Source organism: Salmo trutta, chromosome 5 (assembly GCF_901001165.1).
Source record: "Salmo trutta chromosome 5, fSalTru1.1, whole genome shotgun sequence".
NCBI lineage: Eukaryota > Metazoa > Chordata > Actinopteri > Salmoniformes > Salmonidae > Salmo > Salmo trutta.
In genome coordinates, this window is record NC_042961.1 from 56,389,657 (window position 1) to 56,409,479 (window position 19,823).

General features: G+C 43.8%; 1 protein-coding gene across 1 annotated transcript in view; it reads right to left on the reverse strand.

The window, feature by feature from the left end:
• Positions 1–19,823, reverse strand: part of LOC115194595 (galactose-3-O-sulfotransferase 2) — a 50,058-nt gene that overhangs the window by 29,242 nt on the left and 993 nt on the right. The gene's annotated exons all lie outside the window — the stretch shown is intronic.

Genomic DNA, 19,823 nt, shown 5'->3' on the forward strand with positions numbered 1-19,823 from the left:
ATTATTTTCCTACTTTAGCAATGTCATTGTATTTCAGGTACACAATAGTGTAATTTAGACTAAACAGTCATTAGCCCCACTTGACTTTCAGGCACCACTTTGGCTGAGGCTAAATATAAATGCTGACGCTAGCTAGCTATATACATTACATTGGCTGAAATTGACCTATGAAGTCATGAAGTGTGATTTGTAAACATAACACCACAGACTCTGCATAGCAAATTCATGTGGTGCTTAGAAAAGATAGGCAAGCTAGCTAGTCTGGCTAGCTCTACAACATGGCAAAAATATATAGCCTAACACTTTGTTGGAACATAGTACAATTAATTTTAGATGACTAGCTAGATAGATATAAGGTATGATTTATACCAAAAAGTAATAGCATGTAGCCCTAAATGTTGCTAAACTAACATTCATTTTGAGGTTTGGCTTACCAGGTATGAGTGCACTAACGTTAAGGTCCATCAGTTACCAAAGTAGTTATCCAGTCTATCCGATCACCTGGGTCTTTCCATAACCTTCATCCAACTTCCCTTTTGGCTGACCAATTAATTTTTTTAGCAGATAAATGCTGTCAGTCTCCTGTTGAAAGCAGAGTATTGGTGGGACTTTTTTTCATCCCTTTCTGAAATGGCTTGTTGTGGGGTGACTGTCTGGGCAACCTTTTTAATGGGGTGACTGTAGTCTAATCAGGTGGTCTGGGGTCTTGGGAGAGGCAAGTGACCACTCGTCTGACATGAGAGAGCGCAGGCCAAGTTTCCCGCCAAATCTTACCAGACCACTGTTCTCTCAGGAGTGTCCAGAGACACAGGTTTAATTGATCGCGCAAACTTCAAAGCATTTTATTCTCTGAGCCTCGCCACTTTATTATGGCCATTTAGAGCTATCTGAATGAACAATTCTTACATATTTTACCTTTAAAGTGGCCCTCCAGTCTCCTTTCACCTCATTTGACACCTTATTTACTTAATAAAAGGCACATCTCAATAGGTGATCCAGGTAAGTCATGACATCACAAGTAGGGGGAGGGGGCTTTCCTCTTTTGTTCTCCAACGCTCCTCTATTGTTCCTCAATCAAGGGGGAGGCCGATGACATCACAGATTCCCATCAGTCCAACTCCTTGAAGTTTCAAAAACACTATTTATTTGTTTTGCTCAAAACATATTTGTTTACCTGTATTTTAGTGTGTGTACTTCGTTGTATTTATACTTGGGATATCGCTTTTCAACAATCGGAAAAAAAAGAATCACTGGAGGACGTCTAAGTAGCTATAACTTAGAAAGTAGGTACAGATTTTATGCAGACAAATGTACTTAGGCTTACGTGGAATTTTCTTGACAGCGTGGACAAGGGTTTTCCTCGATATTGCTAACCGTTTCCACAAAATAAATCAGATTTAAGAAGCTAGCGGTTAGTAGAATGCAGTGATGTGTCCTATACGGAGCATTGGTGGCAAATCTGATGGCTGAATGGTAAAGAACATCTAGCCGCTCGAGAGCACCCTTACCTGCCGATCTATAAATGATGTCTCAGTAATCTAGCATGGGTAGGATGGTAATCTGAATCAGGGTTAGTTTGGCAGCTGGGGTGAAAGAGGAGCGATTACGATAGAGGAAACCAAATCTAGATTTAAATTTAGCCTGCAGCTTTGATATGTAATGGGAGAAGGACAGTGTACCGTCTAGCCATACTCCCAAATACTTGTATGAGGTGACTACCTCAAGCTCTAAACCCTCAGAGGTAGTAATCACACCGGTGGGTAGAGGGGCATTCTTCTTACCAAACCCCATGACCTTTGTTTTGAAGGTGTTCAGAGCAAGGTTAAGAGTACAGAAAGCTTGTTGGACACTAACAAAGCTTTGTTGTAGAGCATTTAACACAAAATCCGGGGAGGGGCCAGCTGAGTATAAGACTGTGTCATCTGCATATAAATGGATGAGAGAGCTTCCTACTGCCTGAGCTATGTTGTTGATGTAAATTGAGAAGAGCGTGGGGCCTAGGATCGAGCCTTGGGGTACTCCCTTGGTGACAGGCAGTGGCTGAGACAGCAGATGTTTTGACTTCATAAACTGCACTCTTTGAGAGAGGTAGTTAGCAAACCAGGCCAAAGACCCCTCAGAGACACCAATACTCCTTCGGCAGCCCACAAGAATGGAATGGTCTACCGTATCAAATGCTTCGGCCAAGTCAATAAAAATATCAGCACAACATTGCCTACAATCATGGGCAATGGTGATATCATTGAGGACCTTTAACCTCTCTAAGGCAGGTGGCACCAAATCATCCCACCTACGTAACAGCCAGTGGAATCCTGTGGCGCAATATTCAAATACCTTAGAAATGCTATTACTTCAATTTCTCAAACACATGACTATTTTACAGCATTTTAAAGACAAGACTCTCGTTAATCTAACCACACTGTCCGATTTCAAAAAGGCTTTACAACGAAAGCAAAACATTAGATTATGTCAGCAGAGTACCCAGCCAGAAATAATCAGACACACATTTTTCAAGCTAGCATATAATGTCACAAAAACCCAGAAGACAGCTAAATGCAGCACTAACCTTTGATGATCTTCATCAGATGACACACCTAGGACATTATGTTATACAATACATGCATGTTTTGTTCAATCAAGTTCATATTTATATCAAAAAACAGCTTTTTACATTAGCATGTGACGTTCAGAACTAGCATACCCCCCGCAAACTTCCGGCGAATTTACTAACAATTTACTAAATTACTCTTGATAAACGTTCACAAAAAGCATAACAATTATTTTAAGAATTATAGATACAGAACTCCTCTATGCACTCGATATGTCCGATTTTAAAATAGCTTTTTGGTGAAAGCACATTTTGCAATATTCTAAGTAGATAGCCCGGCATCACAGGGCTAGCTATTTAGACACCCAGCAAGTTTAGCCTTCACCAAACTCCGATTTACTATTAGAAAAGTTTGATTACCTTTGGTGTTCTTCGTCAGAATGCACTCCCAGGACTTCTACTTCAATAACAAATGTTGGTTTGGTCCCAAATAATCCATAGTTATATCCAAACAGCGGCGTTTTGTTCGTGCGCTCAAGACACTATCCGAAAGGGTAAAGAAGCACGACGCATTTCGTGACCAAAAAATTCTAAATATTCCATTACCGTACTTCGAAGCATGTCAACCGCTGTTTAAAATCAATTTTTATGCCATTTTTCTCGTAAAAAAGCGATAATATTCCGACCGGGAATCTGCGTTTAGGTAAAAAGACGAAAGAAAATAAAGCACGGGGTCGACTCGTGCACGCGCCTAAGTCCATTGTCCTCTGATCGGCCACTTGCCAAAAGCGCAAATGTGTTTCAGCCTGGGGCTGCCTCGATATCATTCAGCTTTTTCCCGGGCTCTGAGAGCCTATGGGAGCCGTAGGAAGTGTCACGTTACAGCAAAGATCCTCAGTCTTCAATAAACAGAGACAAGAAGAACAAGATCTTGTCAGAGAGGGCACTTCCTGTAAGGAATCTTCTCAGGTTTTTGCCTGCCATATCAGTTCTGTTATACTCACAGACACCATTCAAACAGTTTTAGAAACTTTAGGGTGTTTTCTATCCAAAGCCAATAATTATATGCATATTATAGTTACTGGGTAGGAGTAGTAACCAGATTAAATCGGGTACGTTTTTAATCCGGCCGTGTAAATACTGCCCCCTAGCCCTAACAGGTTAAAGTAACTCACTTTGGCCTTTCGGCTAGCCTGGGTGCATTTATTTCTCATTTGCCTGAACGAGAGCCAGTCAGCCTGAGTATGCGTGTGCCGAACCCAAATGCAATTCCTGAGGTGGAGTAACTCTGCAAGATCACGGTCGAACCTGTTTTTAATTGCTGCTCGTTATTGCGCACACCTCAAATCAAAGTTTATTTGTCACGTGCGCCGAATACAACAGGTATTCACCTTACAGTGAAAAGCTGACCTACAGGCTCTATCCAATAGTGCAAAAAAGGCATTAGGTGAACAATAGGTAGGTAAAGAAATAAAACAACAGTAAAATGACAGGATATATACAGAAGCGAGGCTATAAAAGTAGCGAGGCTACATGCAGACACCGGTTAGTCAGGCTGATTGAGGTAGTATGTACATGTAGATATGGTTAAAGTGACTATGCATATATGATGAACAGAGAGTAGCAGTAGCATAAAAGAGGGGTTGGCGGGTGGTGGGTGGTGGGTGGGACACAATGCAGATAGCCCGGTTAGCCAATGTGCGGGAGCACTGGTTGGTCGGCTCAATTGAGGTAGTATGTACATGAATGTATAGTTAAAGTGACTACGCATATATGATAAACAGAGAGTAGCAGCAGCGTAAAAAGAGGGGTGGGGTTGGGGGGGCACACAATGCAAATAGTCCGGGTAGCCATTTGATTACCTGTTCAGGAGTCTTATGGCTTGGGGGGAAAAACTGTTGAGAAGCCTTTTTGTCCTAGACTTGGCACTCCGGTTCCGATTGCCTTGCGGAAGTAGAGAGAACAGTCTATGACTGGGGTGGCTGTCAGGGCCTTCCTCTGACACCGCTCCGTGTAGAGGTCCTGGATGGCAGGCAGCTTAGCCCCAGTGATGTACTGGGCCATACGCACTACCCTCTGTAGTGCCTTGCGGTCAGAGGCTGAGCAATTGCCGTAGCAGGCAGGATGCTCTCAATGTTGCAGCTGTAGAACCTTTGGAGGATCTCAGGACCCATGCCAAATCTTTTTAGTTTCCTGAGGGGGAATAGGCTTTATCGTGCCCTCTTCACGACTGTCTTGGTGTGTTTGGACCATTCTAGTTTGTTATTTATGTGGACACCAAGGAACTTGAAGCTCTCAACCTGCTCCACTACAGCCCCGTCAATGAGAATGGGGGCGTGCTCGGTCATCCTTTTCCTACAGTCCACAATCATCGCCATAGTCTTGGTTACATTGAGGGATAGGTTGTTATTCTGCCACCACCCGGCCAGGTCTCTGACATCCTCCTCCCTATCCTCCCTATGCAAACTTAATGGTGTTGGAGTCGTGCCTGGCCATGCAGTTGTGGGTGAACAGGGAGTACAGGAGGGGACTGAGCACGCACCCTTGGGGAGCTCCAGTGTTGAGGATCAGCGCGGCAGATATATTGCTACCTACCCTCACCACCTGGGAGCGGCCAGTCAGGAAGTCCAGGATCCAGTTGCAGAGGGAGGTGTTTAGTCCCAGGATTCTTTGCTTAGTGATGAGCTTTGAGGGTACTCTGGTGTTGAACGCTGAGCTATAGTCAATGAATAGCATTCTCACATAAGTGTTCCTTTTGTCCAGGTGGGAAATGGCAGTGTGGAGTGAAATAGAGATTGCCTCATCTGTGGATCTGTTTTGGTGGTATGCAAATTGGAGTGGGTGTAGGGTTTCTGGGATAATGGTGTTGATGTGAGCCATTACCAACCTTTCAAAGAACTTCATGGCTATGGACGTGAGTGCTACGGGTCAGTAGTCATTTAGGCAGGTTGCCTTTGTGTTCTTGGGCACAGGGACTATGGTGGTCTGCTTGAAACATTTTGGAATTACAGACTCAATCAAGGACATGTTGAAAATGTCGGTGAAGACACCTGCCAGTTGGTTAGCACATTCCCGGAGCAAATATCCTGGTAATCTGTCTGGCCCCGCAGCCTTGTGTATGTTGACCTGTTTAAAGGTCTTACACACGTAGGCTTCAGAGAGTGTGATCACCCAGTCATCCGGAACAGCTGATGCTCTCATGCATGCCTCAGTGTTGCATGCCTCGAAGCGAGCATAGAAGTGATTTAGCTCATCTGGTAGGCTCGTGTCACTGGGCAGCTCGCGGCTGTGCTTCCCTTTGTAGTCTGTAATAGTTTGCAAGCCCTGCCACATAAGACGAGCGTCAGAGCCAGGTGTAGTATGGTATCTTAGCCCTGTATTGACACTTTGCATGTTTGATGGTTCGTCGCAGGGCATAGCGGGATTTCGTGTAAGCTTCCAGGTTAGAGTCCCGTACCTTGAAAGTGGCAACTCTACCCTTTAGCTCAGTGCGAATATTGCCTGGCTTCTGGTTGGGGTATGTACATACAGTCACTGTGGGGACGACGTCCTCTACATACTCATTGATAAAGCCAGTGACTGATGTGGTGTACTCCTCAATGCCATCGGAGGAATCCCGGAACATTTTCCAGTCTGTGATAGCAAAACAGTCCTGTAGCTTAGCATCTGCTTCATCTGACCAGTTTTTTCATAGAGCGAGTCACTGGTGCTTCCTGCTTTAATTTTTGCTTGTAAGCAGTAATCAGGAGGATAGAGTTGTGTTAGGATTTACCAAATGGAGGGCGAGGAATAGCTTTGTACACGTCTCTGTGTGTGGAGTACAGGTGATCTAGAATTTTTTCCCTCTGGTTGCACATTTAACATGTTGATAGAAATTTTGTTGTACTGATTTAAGTTTCCCTGCATTAAAGTCTCCGGCCACTGGGAGCGTCGCCTCTGGGTGAGGGGTTTCCTGTTTGCTTATTTCCTTATACAGCTGACTAAGTGTGGTCTTAGTGCCAGCATCTGTCTGTGGTGGTAAATAAACAGCCACGAAAGTATAGCTGAAAACTCTCTAGACAAGTGGTGTGTCCTGCAATTTATCACAATATACTGTACTTCAGGCGAGCAAAATCTAGAGACTTCCTTAAATTTCGTGCACCAGCTGTTGTTTACAAATACCAGGCTGGAGAGACGCACTGGAGACCGGATGCGTGGAGCAGGCACAGGATATACTGGGCCGTGGAGGCGCACTGGAGGTCTGGAGCGTAGGGCTAGCACAACCCGTCCTGGCTGGATGCTCACTTTAGCCCGGCAAGTGCGGGGCACTGGCACAGGACGCACTGGGCTGTGAAGGCGCACTGGCGACACAGTGCGTAGAGCCGGCGCAGGACATCCTGGACCGAGGAGGCGTACTGGAGACCAGGAGCGCTGAGCCGGCACAACCCGTCCTGGCTGAATGCTCACTTTAGCCTGGCAAATGCAGGGAGCCGGCAACAAGCGCACCGGGCTGTGAATACGCACTGGGGATACCGTACTCATCACCGCATAACACGGTGCCTGACTGGTCACACGTTCCCCACGGTAAGCACGGGGAGTTGGCTCAGGTCTACACCCTGACTCTGCCAATCTCCCCGTATGCCCCCCCCCCCCCCATTTTTGGGCATAAAATGGAATCCACTCTACATTACTACAGAGATGACCTCTTCATACGTCAACACTTGCTACTCATGGGTTGCATGTTTTGTCACAATACATTTTATTTTGAAGACTGATGCCTGACTGAACGTACTATTCAACGCAGATATTTCAAGAGGCAAATCATTTATATGAAAATATTTTGTCATTGTGATGTGGCCAGATTGTCTGTAGATGCAGTATAACTTTAGCTAGCTAACGTTAGCATTAATTTTCCTACTTATTATTTTCCTACTTTAGCAATGTCATTGTATTTCAGGTACACAATAGTGTAATTTAGACTAAACAGTCATTAGCCCCACTTGACTTTCAGGCACCACTTTGGCTGAGGCTAAATATAAATGCTGACGCTAGCTAGCTATATACATTACATTGGCTGAAATTGACCTATGAAGTCATGAAGTGTGATTTGTAAACATAACACCACAGACTCTGCATAGCAAATTCATGTGGTGCTTAGAAAAGATAGGCAAGCTAGCTAGTCTGGCTAGCTCTACAACATGGCAAAAATATATAGCCTAACACTTTGTTGGAACATAGTACAATTAATTTTAGATGACTAGCTAGATAGATATAAGGTATGATTTATACCAAAAAGTAATAGCATGTAGCCCTAAATGTTGCTAAACTAACATTCATTTTGAGGTTTGGCTTACCAGGTATGAGTGCACTAACGTTAAGGTCCATCAGTTACCAAAGTAGTTATCCAGTCTATCCGATCACCTGGGTCTTTCCATAACCTTCATCCAACTTCCCTTTTGGCTGACCAATTAATTTTTTTAGCAGATAAATGCTGTCAGTCTCCTGTTGAAAGCAGAGTATTGGTGGGACTTTTTTTCATCCCTTTCTGAAATGGCTTGTTGTGGGGTGACTGTCTGGGCAACCTTTTTAATGGGGTGACTGTAGTCTAATCAGGTGGTCTGGGGTCTTGGGAGAGGCAAGTGACCACTCGTCTGACATGAGAGAGCGCAGGCCAAGTTTCCCGCCAAATCTTACCAGACCACTGTTCTCTCAGGAGTGTCCAGAGACACAGGTTTAATTGATCGCGCAAACTTCAAAGCATTTTATTCTCTGAGCCTCGCCACTTTATTATGGCCATTTAGAGCTATCTGAATGAACAATTCTTACATATTTTACCTTTAAAGTGGCCCTCCAGTCTCCTTTCACCTCATTTGACACCTTATTTACTTAATAAAAGGCACATCTCAATAGGTGATCCAGGTAAGTCATGACATCACAAGTAGGGGGAGGGGGCTTTCCTCTTTTGTTCTCCAACGCTCCTCTATTGTTCCTCAATCAAGGGGGAGGCCGATGACATCACAGATTCCCATCAGTCCAACTCCTTGAAGTTTCAAAAACACTATTTATTTGTTTTGCTCAAAACATATTTGTTTACCTGTATTTTAGTGTGTGTACTTCGTTGTATTTATACTTGGGATATCGCTTTTCAACAATCGGAAAAAAAAGAATCACTGGAGGACGTCTAAGTAGCTATAACTTAGAAAGTAGGTACAGATTTTATGCAGACAAATGTACTTAGGCTTACGTGGAATTTTCTTGACAGCGTGGACAAGGGTTTTCCTCGATATTGCTAACCGTTTCCACAAAATAAATCAGATTTAAGAAGCTAGCGGTTAGTAGAATGCAGTGATGTGTCCTATACGGAGCATTGGTGGCAAATCTGATGGCTGAATGGTAAAGAACATCTAGCCGCTCGAGAGCACCCTTACCTGCCGATCTATAAATGATGTCTCAGTAATCTAGCATGGGTAGGATGGTAATCTGAATCAGGGTTAGTTTGGCAGCTGGGGTGAAAGAGGAGCGATTACGATAGAGGAAACCAAATCTAGATTTAAATTTAGCCTGCAGCTTTGATATGTAATGGGAGAAGGACAGTGTACCGTCTAGCCATACTCCCAAATACTTGTATGAGGTGACTACCTCAAGCTCTAAACCCTCAGAGGTAGTAATCACACCGGTGGGTAGAGGGGCATTCTTCTTACCAAACCCCATGACCTTTGTTTTGAAGGTGTTCAGAGCAAGGTTAAGAGTACAGAAAGCTTGTTGGACACTAACAAAGCTTTGTTGTAGAGCATTTAACACAAAATCCGGGGAGGGGCCAGCTGAGTATAAGACTGTGTCATCTGCATATAAATGGATGAGAGAGCTTCCTACTGCCTGAGCTATGTTGTTGATGTAAATTGAGAAGAGCGTGGGGCCTAGGATCGAGCCTTGGGGTACTCCCTTGGTGACAGGCAGTGGCTGAGACAGCAGATGTTTTGACTTCATAAACTGCACTCTTTGAGAGAGGTAGTTAGCAAACCAGGCCAAAGACCCCTCAGAGACACCAATACTCCTTCGGCAGCCCACAAGAATGGAATGGTCTACCGTATCAAATGCTTCGGCCAAGTCAATAAAAATATCAGCACAACATTGCCTACAATCATGGGCAATGGTGATATCATTGAGGACCTTTAACCTCTCTAAGGCAGGTGGCACCAAATCATCCCACCTACGTAACAGCCAGTGGAATCCTGTGGCGCAATATTCAAATACCTTAGAAATGCTATTACTTCAATTTCTCAAACACATGACTATTTTACAGCATTTTAAAGACAAGACTCTCGTTAATCTAACCACACTGTCCGATTTCAAAAAGGCTTTACAACGAAAGCAAAACATTAGATTATGTCAGCAGAGTACCCAGCCAGAAATAATCAGACACACATTTTTCAAGCTAGCATATAATGTCACAAAAACCCAGAAGACAGCTAAATGCAGCACTAACCTTTGATGATCTTCATCAGATGACACACCTAGGACATTATGTTATACAATACATGCATGTTTTGTTCAATCAAGTTCATATTTATATCAAAAAACAGCTTTTTACATTAGCATGTGACGTTCAGAACTAGCATACCCCCCGCAAACTTCCGGCGAATTTACTAACAATTTACTAAATTACTCTTGATAAACGTTCACAAAAAGCATAACAATTATTTTAAGAATTATAGATACAGAACTCCTCTATGCACTCGATATGTCCGATTTTAAAATAGCTTTTTGGTGAAAGCACATTTTGCAATATTCTAAGTAGATAGCCCGGCATCACAGGGCTAGCTATTTAGACACCCAGCAAGTTTAGCCTTCACCAAACTCCGATTTACTATTAGAAAAGTTTGATTACCTTTGGTGTTCTTCGTCAGAATGCACTCCCAGGACTTCTACTTCAATAACAAATGTTGGTTTGGTCCCAAATAATCCATAGTTATATCCAAACAGCGGCGTTTTGTTCGTGCGCTCAAGACACTATCCGAAAGGGTAAAGAAGCACGACGCATTTCGTGACCAAAAAATTCTAAATATTCCATTACCGTACTTCGAAGCATGTCAACCGCTGTTTAAAATCAATTTTTATGCCATTTTTCTCGTAAAAAAGCGATAATATTCCGACCGGGAATCTGCGTTTAGGTAAAAAGACGAAAGAAAATAAAGCACGGGGTCGACTCGTGCACGCGCCTAAGTCCATTGTCCTCTGATCGGCCACTTGCCAAAAGCGCAAATGTGTTTCAGCCTGGGGCTGCCTCGATATCATTCAGCTTTTTCCCGGGCTCTGAGAGCCTATGGGAGCCGTAGGAAGTGTCACGTTACAGCAAAGATCCTCAGTCTTCAATAAACAGAGACAAGAAGAACAAGATCTTGTCAGAGAGGGCACTTCCTGTAAGGAATCTTCTCAGGTTTTTGCCTGCCATATCAGTTCTGTTATACTCACAGACACCATTCAAACAGTTTTAGAAACTTTAGGGTGTTTTCTATCCAAAGCCAATAATTATATGCATATTATAGTTACTGGGTAGGAGTAGTAACCAGATTAAATCGGGTACGTTTTTAATCCGGCCGTGTAAATACTGCCCCCTAGCCCTAACAGGTTAAAGTAACTCACTTTGGCCTTTCGGCTAGCCTGGGTGCATTTATTTCTCATTTGCCTGAACGAGAGCCAGTCAGCCTGAGTATGCGTGTGCCGAACCCAAATGCAATTCCTGAGGTGGAGTAACTCTGCAAGATCACGGTCGAACCTGTTTTTAATTGCTGCTCGTTATTGCGCACACCTCAAATCAAAGTTTATTTGTCACGTGCGCCGAATACAACAGGTATTCACCTTACAGTGAAAAGCTGACCTACAGGCTCTATCCAATAGTGCAAAAAAGGCATTAGGTGAACAATAGGTAGGTAAAGAAATAAAACAACAGTAAAATGACAGGATATATACAGAAGCGAGGCTATAAAAGTAGCGAGGCTACATGCAGACACCGGTTAGTCAGGCTGATTGAGGTAGTATGTACATGTAGATATGGTTAAAGTGACTATGCATATATGATGAACAGAGAGTAGCAGTAGCATAAAAGAGGGGTTGGCGGGTGGTGGGTGGTGGGTGGGACACAATGCAGATAGCCCGGTTAGCCAATGTGCGGGAGCACTGGTTGGTCGGCTCAATTGAGGTAGTATGTACATGAATGTATAGTTAAAGTGACTACGCATATATGATAAACAGAGAGTAGCAGCAGCGTAAAAAGAGGGGTGGGGTTGGGGGGGCACACAATGCAAATAGTCCGGGTAGCCATTTGATTACCTGTTCAGGAGTCTTATGGCTTGGGGGGAAAAACTGTTGAGAAGCCTTTTTGTCCTAGACTTGGCACTCCGGTTCCGATTGCCTTGCGGAAGTAGAGAGAACAGTCTATGACTGGGGTGGCTGTCAGGGCCTTCCTCTGACACCGCTCCGTGTAGAGGTCCTGGATGGCAGGCAGCTTAGCCCCAGTGATGTACTGGGCCATACGCACTACCCTCTGTAGTGCCTTGCGGTCAGAGGCTGAGCAATTGCCGTAGCAGGCAGGATGCTCTCAATGTTGCAGCTGTAGAACCTTTGGAGGATCTCAGGACCCATGCCAAATCTTTTTAGTTTCCTGAGGGGGAATAGGCTTTATCGTGCCCTCTTCACGACTGTCTTGGTGTGTTTGGACCATTCTAGTTTGTTATTTATGTGGACACCAAGGAACTTGAAGCTCTCAACCTGCTCCACTACAGCCCCGTCAATGAGAATGGGGGCGTGCTCGGTCATCCTTTTCCTACAGTCCACAATCATCGCCATAGTCTTGGTTACATTGAGGGATAGGTTGTTATTCTGCCACCACCCGGCCAGGTCTCTGACATCCTCCTCCCTATCCTCCCTATGCAAACTTAATGGTGTTGGAGTCGTGCCTGGCCATGCAGTTGTGGGTGAACAGGGAGTACAGGAGGGGACTGAGCACGCACCCTTGGGGAGCTCCAGTGTTGAGGATCAGCGCGGCAGATATATTGCTACCTACCCTCACCACCTGGGAGCGGCCAGTCAGGAAGTCCAGGATCCAGTTGCAGAGGGAGGTGTTTAGTCCCAGGATTCTTTGCTTAGTGATGAGCTTTGAGGGTACTCTGGTGTTGAACGCTGAGCTATAGTCAATGAATAGCATTCTCACATAAGTGTTCCTTTTGTCCAGGTGGGAAATGGCAGTGTGGAGTGAAATAGAGATTGCCTCATCTGTGGATCTGTTTTGGTGGTATGCAAATTGGAGTGGGTGTAGGGTTTCTGGGATAATGGTGTTGATGTGAGCCATTACCAACCTTTCAAAGAACTTCATGGCTATGGACGTGAGTGCTACGGGTCAGTAGTCATTTAGGCAGGTTGCCTTTGTGTTCTTGGGCACAGGGACTATGGTGGTCTGCTTGAAACATTTTGGAATTACAGACTCAATCAAGGACATGTTGAAAATGTCGGTGAAGACACCTGCCAGTTGGTTAGCACATTCCCGGAGCAAATATCCTGGTAATCTGTCTGGCCCCGCAGCCTTGTGTATGTTGACCTGTTTAAAGGTCTTACACACGTAGGCTTCAGAGAGTGTGATCACCCAGTCATCCGGAACAGCTGATGCTCTCATGCATGCCTCAGTGTTGCATGCCTCGAAGCGAGCATAGAAGTGATTTAGCTCATCTGGTAGGCTCGTGTCACTGGGCAGCTCGCGGCTGTGCTTCCCTTTGTAGTCTGTAATAGTTTGCAAGCCCTGCCACATAAGACGAGCGTCAGAGCCAGTGTAGTATGGTATCTTAGCCCTGTATTGACACTTTGCATGTTTGATGGTTCGTCGCAGGGCATAGCGGGATTTCGTGTAAGCTTCCAGGTTAGAGTCCCGTACCTTGAAAGTGGCAACTCTACCCTTTAGCTCAGTGCGAATATTGCCTGGCTTCTGGTTGGGGTATGTACATACAGTCACTGTGGGGACGACGTCCTCTACATACTCATTGATAAAGCCAGTGACTGATGTGGTGTACTCCTCAATGCCATCGGAGGAATCCCGGAACATTTTCCAGTCTGTGATAGCAAAACAGTCCTGTAGCTTAGCATCTGCTTCATCTGACCATTTTTTCATAGAGCGAGTCACTGGTGCTTCCTGCTTTAATTTTTGCTTGTAAGCAGTAATCAGGAGGATAGAGTTGTGTTAGGATTTACCAAATGGAGGGCGAGGAATAGCTTTGTACACGTCTCTGTGTGTGGAGTACAGGTGATCTAGAATTTTTTCCCTCTGGTTGCACATTTAACATGTTGATAGAAATTTTGTTGTACTGATTTAAGTTTCCCTGCATTAAAGTCTCCGGCCACTGGGAGCGTCGCCTCTGGGTGAGGGGTTTCCTGTTTGCTTATTTCCTTATACAGCTGACTAAGTGTGGTCTTAGTGCCAGCATCTGTCTGTGGTGGTAAATAAACAGCCACGAAAGTATAGCTGAAAACTCTCTAGACAAGTGGTGTGTCCTGCAATTTATCACAATATACTGTACTTCAGGCGAGCAAAATCTAGAGACTTCCTTAAATTTCATGCACCAGCTGTTGTTTACAAATACCAGGCTGGAGAGACGCACTGGAGACCGGATGCGTGGAGCAGGCACAGGATATACTGGGCCGTGGAGGCGCACTGGAGGTCTGGAGCGTAGGGCTAGCACAACCCGTCCTGGCTGGATGCTCACTTTAGCCCGGCAAGTGCGGGGCACTGGCACAGGACGCACTGGGCTGTGAAGGCGCACTGGCGACACAGTGCGTAGAGCCGGCGCAGGACATCCTGGACCGAGGAGGCGTACTGGAGACCAGGAGCGCTGAGCCGGCACAACCCGTCCTGGCTGAATGCTCACTTTAGCCTGGCAAATGCAGGGAGCCGGCAACAAGCGCACCGGGCTGTGAATACGCACTGGGGATACCGTACTCATCACCGCATAACACGGTGCCTGACTGGTCACACGTTCCCCACGGTAAGCACGGGGAGTTGGCTCAGGTCTACACCCTGACTCTGCCAATCTCCCCGTATGCCCCCCCCCCCAATTTTTGGGCATAAAATGGAATCCACTCTACATTACTACAGAGATGACCTCTTCATACGTCAACACTTGCTACTCATGGGTTGCATGTTTTGTCACAATACATTTTATTTTGAAGACTGATGCCTGACTGAACGTACTATTCAACGCAGATATTTCAAGAGGCAAATCATTTATATGAAAATATTTTGTCATTGTGATGTGGCCAGATTGTCTGTAGATGCAGTATAACTTTAGCTAGCTAACGTTAGCATTAATTTTCCTACTTATTATTTTCCTACTTTAGCAATGTCATTGTATTTCAGGTACACAATAGTGTAATTTAGACTAAACAGTCATTAGCCCCACTTGACTTTCAGGCACCACTTTGGCTGAGGCTAAATATAAATGCTGACGCTAGCTAGCTATATACATTACATTGGCTGAAATTGACCTATGAAGTCATGAAGTGTGATTTGTAAACATAACACCACAGACTCTGCATAGCAAATTCATGTGGTGCTTAGAAAAGATAGGCAAGCTAGCTAGTCTGGCTAGCTCTACAACATGGCAAAAATATATAGCCTAACACTTTGTTGGAACATAGTACAATTAATTTTAGATGACTAGCTAGATAGATATAAGGTATGATTTATACCAAAAAGTAATAGCATGTAGCCCTAAATGTTGCTAAACTAACATTCATTTTGAGGTTTGGCTTACCAGGTATGAGTGCACTAACGTTAAGGTCCATCAGTTACCAAAGTAGTTATCCAGTCTATCCGATCACCTGGGTCTTTCCATAACCTTCATCCAACTTCCCTTTTGGCTGACCAATTAATTTTTTTAGCAGATAAATGCTGTCAGTCTCCTGTTGAAAGCAGAGTATTGGTGGGACTTTTTTTCATCCCTTTCTGAAATGGCTTGTTGTGAGGTGACTGTCTGGGCAACCTTTTTAATGGGGTGACTGTAGTCTAATCAGGTGGTCTGGGGTCTTGGGAGAGGCAAGTGACCACTCGTCTGACATGAGAGAGCGCAGGCCAAGTTTCCCGCCAAATCTTACCAGACCACTGTTCTCTCAGGAGTGTCCAGAGACACAGGTTTAATTGATCGCGCAAACTTCAAAGCATTTTATTCTCTGAGCCTCGCCACTTTATTATGGCCATTTAGAGCTATCTGAATGAACAATTCTTACATATTTTACCTTTAAAGTGGCCCTCCAGTCTCCTTTCACCTCATTTGACACCTTATTTACTTAATAAAAGGCACATCTCAATAGGTGATCCAGGTAAGTCATGACATCACAAGTAGGGGGAGGGGGCTTTCCTCTTTTGTTCTCCAACGCTCCTCTATTGTTCCTCAATCAAGGGGGAGGCCGATGACATCACAGATTCCCATCAGTCCAACTCCTTGAAGTTTCAAAAACACTATTTATTTGTTTTGCTCAAAACATATTTGTTTACCTGTATTTTAGTGTGTGTACTTCGTTGTATTTATACTTGGGATATCGCTTTTCAACAATCGGAAAAAAAAGAATCACTGGAGGACGTCTAAGTAGCTATAACTTAGAAAGTAGGTACAGATTTTATGCAGACAAATGTACTTAGGCTTACGTGGAATTTTCTTGACAGCGTGGACAAGGGTTTTCCTCGATATTGCTAACCGTTTCCACAAAATAAATCAGATTTAAGAAGCTAGCGGTTAGTAGAATGCAGTGATGTGTCCTATACGGAGCATTGGTGGCAAATCTGATGGCTGAATGGTAAAGAACATCTAGCCGCTCGAGAGCACCCTTACCTGCCGATCTATAAATGATGTCTCAGTAATCTAGCATGGGTAGGATGGTAATCTGAATCAGGGTTAGTTTGGCAGCTGGGGTGAAAGAGGAGCGATTACGATAGAGGAAACCAAATCTAGATTTAAATTTAGCCTGCAGCTTTGATATGTAATGGGAGAAGGACAGTGTACCGTCTAGCCATACTCCCAAATACTTGTATGAGGTGACTACCTCAAGCTCTAAACCCTCAGAGGTAGTAATCACACCGGTGGGTAGAGGGGCATTCTTCTTACCAAACCCCATGACCTTTGTTTTGAAGGTGTTCAGAGCAAGGTTAAGAGTACAGAAAGCTTGTTGGACACTAACAAAGCTTTGTTGTAGAGCATTTAACACAAAATCCGGGGAGGGGCCAGCTGAGTATAAGACTGTGTCATCTGCATATAAATGGATGAGAGAGCTTCCTACTGCCTGAGCTATGTTGTTGATGTAAATTGAGAAGAGCGTGGGGCCTAGGATCGAGCCTTGGGGTACTCCCTTGGTGACAGGCAGTGGCTGAGACAGCAGATGTTTTGACTTCATAAACTGCACTCTTTGAGAGAGGTAGTTAGCAAACCAGGCCAAAGACCCCTCAGAGACACCAATACTCCTTCGGCAGCCCACAAGAATGGAATGGTCTACCGTATCAAATGCTTCGGCCAAGTCAATAAAAATATCAGCACAACATTGCCTACAATCATGGGCAATGGTGATATCATTGAGGACCTTTAACCTCTCTAAGGCAGGTGGCACCAAATCATCCCACCTACGTAACAGCCAGTGGAATCCTGTGGCGCAATATTCAAATACCTTAGAAATGCTATTACTTCAATTTCTCAAACACATGACTATTTTACAGCATTTTAAAGACAAGACTCTCGTTAATCTAACCACACTGTCCGATTCCAGATGACACACCTAGGACATTATGTTATACAATACATGCATGTTTTGTTCAATCAAGTTCATATTTATATCAAAAAACAGCTTTTTACGTTAGCATGTGACGTTCAAAACTAGCATACCCCCCGCAAACTTCCGGCGAATTTACTAACAATTTACTAAATTACTCTTGATAAACGTTCACAAAAAGCATAACAATTATTTTAAGAATTATAGATACAGAACTCCTCTATGCACTCGATATGTCCGATTTTAAAATAGCTTTTTGGTGAAAGCACATTTTGCAATATTCTAAGTAGATAGCCCGGCATCACAGGGCTAGCTATTTAGACACCCAGCAAGTTTAGCCTTCACCAAACTCCGATTTACTATTAGAAAAGTTTGATTACCTTTGGTGTTCTTCGTCAGAATGCACTCCCAGGACTTCTACTTCAATAACAAATGTTGGTTTGGTCCCAAATAATCCATAGTTATATCCAAACAGCGGCGTTTTGTTCGTGCGCTCAAGACACTATCCGAAAGGGTAAAGAAGCACGACGCATTTCGTGACCAAAAAATTCTAAATATTCCATTACCGTACTTCGAAGCATGTCAACCGCTGTTTAAAATCAATTTTTATGCCATTTTTCTCGTAAAAAAGCGATAATATTCCGACCGGGAATCTGCGTTTAGGTAAAAAGACGAAAGAAAATAAAGCACGGGGTCGACTCGTGCACGCGCCTAAGTCCATTGTCCTCTGATCGGCCACTTGCCAAAAGCGCAAATGTGTTTCAGCCTGGGGCTGCCTCGATATCATTCAGCTTTTTCCCGGGCTCTGAGAGCCTATGGGAGCCGTAGGAAGTGTCACGTTACAGCAAAGATCCTCAGTCTTCAATAAACAGAGACAAGAAGAACAAGATCTTGTCAGAGAGGGCACTTCCTGTAAGGAATCTTCTCAGGTTTTTGCCTGCCATATCAGTTCTGTTATACTCACAGACACCATTCAAACAGTTTTAGAAACTTTAGGGTGTTTTCTATCCAAAGCCAATAATTATATGCATATTATAGTTACTGGGTAGGAGTAGTAACCAGATTAAATCGGGTACGTTTTTAATCCGGCCGTGTAAATACTGCCCCCTAGCCCTAACAGGTTAAAGTAACTCACTTTGGCCTTTCGGCTAGCCTGGGTGCATTTATTTCTCATTTGCCTGAACGAGAGCCAGTCAGCCTGAGTATGCGTGTGCCGAACCCAAATGCAATTCCTGAGGTGGAGTAACTCTGCAAGATCACGGTCGAACCTGTTTTTAATTCTCATTTTCTTTATGGGGGCGTGTTTGTTAACAATACCACTGAGAATATCAAAAAAGAAGGTCCAAGCATCTTAGACAGAGGCGATCAAGCTGATTCTATACCATTTTACAGAGGCCAGTTCATGAAGGTAGGCTTTCTCATTCAAGTTTTTTAGCAAGCGTCTATGACAAATCAGGACAGATTGTTTCACTGAGCAGCCATTACAAACACAGGCTGTAAAACAGTGATCACTAACGTTATTACAGAAAACACCAGACTGATACCTATCAGGATTATTTGTGAGGAAAACATTGAGGAGAGAAGCCTTTTCTGGGTGTTTGGAGTCAGACTTTGTGGGATTGGTAATAATCTGAGAAATATTTAGGGAGTCCCATTGCTTTAGGACTTGGTCAGGTGGTTTAAGCATATCCCAGTTTAGGTCACCTAGCAGGACAAATTCAGACTTAGTGTAAGGGGCCAGGAGAGAGGGCAAGTGGGGTACACTTGCCCTAAGCAGCAGACATTTAGGGACCGGGGAGAAAATGCAAAAAAAAACAAAAAACAATCGGGACCAGTTTTCTGTGAACAATGTCCAAATGACATCAGTAGGACCGGTTTTAAAGGAATTAAAAGCTATGAGACCCAACATGTTTCTGATAAGATTTCGGTTTGTCTTGGATGCATATTATTTGTGGTTGAAATTCTATCAGATTTTTTGATGCTGATAAAAATAGCACATCTACAGACGATCCCTAACCAATCATTAATTCTCTCAAGATGCTGAAATAAATATTTATCCACTCCTGTTCCCATGTCACAATTTATATTTGGTGTATCATTTTACTGCAACAACTGCTTACTTCTGCATGAGTTAATATTATATTAGGCTATGTGAGCCCACAGAGAGAGGCACAAGATTGAACTTCACTCAACTTCCTAGAGCAGTGGTCACCAACCGGACGATCGCAGGCATTCCTAGTTGATCGCCAAACATTTCTGTTAAAAATCCAACGATAAAGCCTTGTGTTCCTATTTTGTTTTTTTGTCAAGGAACTCTGTATCCAGTGATAGAAAAAGTACCCAATTGTCAAACTTGAATAAAAGTAAAGATACCTTAATAGAAAATTAATCAAGTAAAAGTCACCTAGTAAAATACTACTTGAGTAAAAGTCTAAAAGTATTTGGTTTTAAATATACTGAAGTATCAAAGTAAATGTAATTACGAAAATATACTTAA